Raw genomic sequence first — 3,446 nt, 5'->3', positions numbered from 1 at the left:
GAGGGGAAAGGGAGAGGGAGCGGGGGGAGAGGCACAGGACACTACGTCATGAGGAAAGGCCAAACACACACGAGCCTCTCCCGCCGATTGGGCTGCCTGCTTGGGGAGGGTTTTTTTTCCTTTCCCCCCCCCTTTTTTTTTTAATTTTTTTTTTTAATTCCTCGCTGCTCTCTCCAAGCCGGCACGTCTCTGCCAAAAAAGCTGGAAAGGGGGGGAGCTGCCAAGGCAGGCGGTGGGGGAGGACGGGGGGGCTGCTCCCATCGGTATGGGGACCACAGGGTTTGGGTGATGGATGTGTGTCGCACCGTGACTGGCACTTGAGTGGTGTCGCATCCCGGGTGACACCGGGGCGTTTCGCATCCCAGGTGGCATCGGCCCGAAAGGGGACTGGGGGCAGGTGGGGACCGGGGGGTGAAGGGATGGGGGGTCCGGGGGTGCAGGCGGGATTCGGGGGACGCCGCTCCAGCTGCGGGTACGAGGGATGGGATCGGCCCGATGCCCGGTACCGTGCCCGGTGCCAGTGCCCCGTGCACGGAGTCCGGATCTCGGGGCCGGTGCCAGTACCGGTGCCCGGATCCCGATGCCAGGTGCCGAGTGCTGGTGCCCGGATCCTGGTACCGGTGCCCAATGCCTGGATCCCGGTGCCAGGTACCGGTGCCCAGATCCTGGTACCGGTGCCCAATGCCCGGGTCCCGGTGCCAGTGTACAGATCCCGGTGCCCGGATCCTGGTACTGGTACCGTTGCCCAACACCCGGGTGCCGGTGCCAGTGCCCCGGTCCCAGAGCCGGTGCGGATTCCGGAGCCGATCCCGGTCCGCCGTTAGGTGGCGGGCGCGGGGTGCGCGGCCACCGGCAGGACGGAAAACCGGGCATTTTGCAGGAAAACGTGCAGCCGGGCCCGGGGGTCCCCTCCCGGCCAGGGGTGCCCTGGGGACACGCAGAGCGCGGCCTGGCCGGGGCTGGGGATGGACACGCGGCCCCCAGAGCAGGGATGGGGGGGCTCTGGCAGCTGAGCCGCTTCTAGCCCCGGCCCCTGCAGGGACTCCGGGCTCCTTCAGCTCCGAGCCCCTTCCTGGGCCCTGCGTGTCCCCACTGCGCTCCTCACTCCCCTTCTGCGCAGGGCTTGGGGACCAGCTGGGGCAGCAGTGAGTTAAATAAATGGTGGGATCAGTCACAGCATCATGGAATGGTTTGGGTTGAAAGGGACCATCAAGACCATCCTGTTCCACACCCCTGCCATGGTCAGGGACACCTTCCACTATCCCAGGTAACTCCAAGCCCTGTCCAAACTGGCCTTGGACACTGCCAGGGTTCCAGGGACAGCCCCAGCTGCTCTGGGCACCCTGTGCCAGGGTCTCAGCACTCTCACACAGAAGAATTTCTTCCAAAACATCTAATCTCTCACTCCCCTCTGTCAATATGAAGGCATTCCCTTTATCCTGTCCCTCCATCCCTTGTCCCCAGTCCCTCTCCAGCTCTCCTGAAGCCCCTTTAGGCCCTGGAACAGGCTCTGAACTCTCTCTGGAGCCTTCTCCAGGTGAGCACCCCCAGCTCCCTCAGCCTGGTTCCAGAGGAGAGGGGCTCCAGCCCTTGGAGGATCTCTGTGGACTCCTCTGGAATTCCTCCAGCAGCTCCACATCCTCCTTATGCTGGAGATCCCAGAGGTGGATAGAGCACTGCAGGTGGGCCAGAGTAGAAGGGGAGAATCTGTGTGGATGTCAATGAGAATCTGCTGTGTGGATGAAGGACAAGGAATGCAAAATCACCCTCTCCACTGCAGGTCCAGCACTGCCCCGTCCCCACACGCCAAGGGCTTGAGACGCTGCTTATCCCGGTACCTGACTCCTGGTGACCCCAATGTGCCGGGAGTGGGAGCACTGCACGAAAATGCCCAGTCTGCACCCCCTTCCCGCAGGGCTCCCTGGCATCATTCTTTCCATTCCCCACGCTCCTCGCACCGCTGCGGAAATTGGCAGCCCATTATCAGCAAATCCACACGGTTCCTCCCCGGCTGCCGAGGTGCGAAGGCCCGACCTGGCCGCCCGCTGCAGCAAGTGTGAGCTCAATCCTCGCTCGGGACCGGCTCTCCGGAGCCTGCCTGTCTGGCTTATCTCAGCTCCCACTTTATTTTAGGCAAAGTGCTCATGGCTACGGCCGCAGGAATTCCGGGAGGTGGAAATCGCGGAGCGTTTTGCCCTGGGACACGCCGAGGAGGGGGCGGGTGGGGGGCTGTGCATGAGCCCTCGGTGGGCTCCGCATGGAGCTGAATTTTCTATTCGCCTGCACAAGGCAAAGGGCTGGGGACACAAGGACGAGCATCGGCAGGGACAGCGCAGCCGGGCTGGCCCCGTCCGTCCGCTGTCCGTCCGTCCGTCCGTGCCGCTGGCGTTGCCAGGTGATGTAATGCTTGAGCGAAAACACACGCGGTCGTTAAACACGAGCGGGGGCTCCAGAGGAGCGACGCGGGAGCAGATGGATGCGGGGATCGGCAGCTTTGCGGCCCTCCAGCAGCCTCGGGGCCCTGATGTGGCCCTCGGGATGCTCCCCCCCGGGCAGGGCTGGCCGGGTGATGCAGCCTCGATGCGAGCGTCTGCAAAACATGCAGAGAGCAGGGCTGGGAAAGCGGCCTCGTTGGGAACCAGAACTGGGGCAGTTGGCCGGCTCCGAGCAGCTCCCAGCCCTTGCCAGTGAAACGGCTCTGACTTTTGAATGCGTGTTTTGTACCTAGAAAGAATAGATGTGAGGCAAGATCTCCCCGCCCCTGGCACTCGTGCCGGGGAACGGGATCCAAACCCTTTGTGATTTGGCCGGAGCGCTCCGTGAGCCGCCCGCGGGGACGGGCTGGGAGCGTCCCCCGAGCTCGCACAGTGTCAGGAGAAGCTGCGGGGAGGGCACGGAGACGGGCACGGTGTGACAGCAAAGGGGCAAGGCAGAAAGCGCTGCCCACGGCGGGCAAGGGGGGGTTTGCTACATGGTGCAATATCGGGGTGAGAAACCCACGACAAGGGCTGTAGCAAGAGCACCTGCGGCTACAGCCTGGACTGGCAGGGGGGCTCCTGGGAGCCCTGGGAAGGATGGATGCATCCTGCAGCTTGTACCAGTATGGGAGGCTCCTGAGAGCCCCGGGAAGGATGGATGCGTCCTGCAGCTTGTACCAGCATGGGAGGCTCCTGAGAGCCCCGGGAAGGATGGATGCGTCCTGCAGCTTGTACCAGCATGGGAGGCTCCTGAGAGCCCCGGGAAGGATGGATGCGTCCTGCAGCCCGTACTGGCATGGGGGGCTCCTGAGAGCCCCGGGAAGGATGGATGCGTCCTGCAGCCGGTCGATGGCAGGTGCAGGTTACACGCAGCTCCCCCAAACGCTGACATAGCTGCTGGGGGAAATGCCAGAGAGCCTTACGCTGCTGTGACACTCCCGGGGGTAACACCGCCGTGCAAAACACAGA

Source organism: Ammospiza caudacuta, chromosome 20 (assembly GCF_027887145.1).
Source record: "Ammospiza caudacuta isolate bAmmCau1 chromosome 20, bAmmCau1.pri, whole genome shotgun sequence".
Taxonomy (NCBI): domain Eukaryota; kingdom Metazoa; phylum Chordata; class Aves; order Passeriformes; family Passerellidae; genus Ammospiza; species Ammospiza caudacuta.
Note: the sequence above shows the minus strand (reverse complement) of the source record.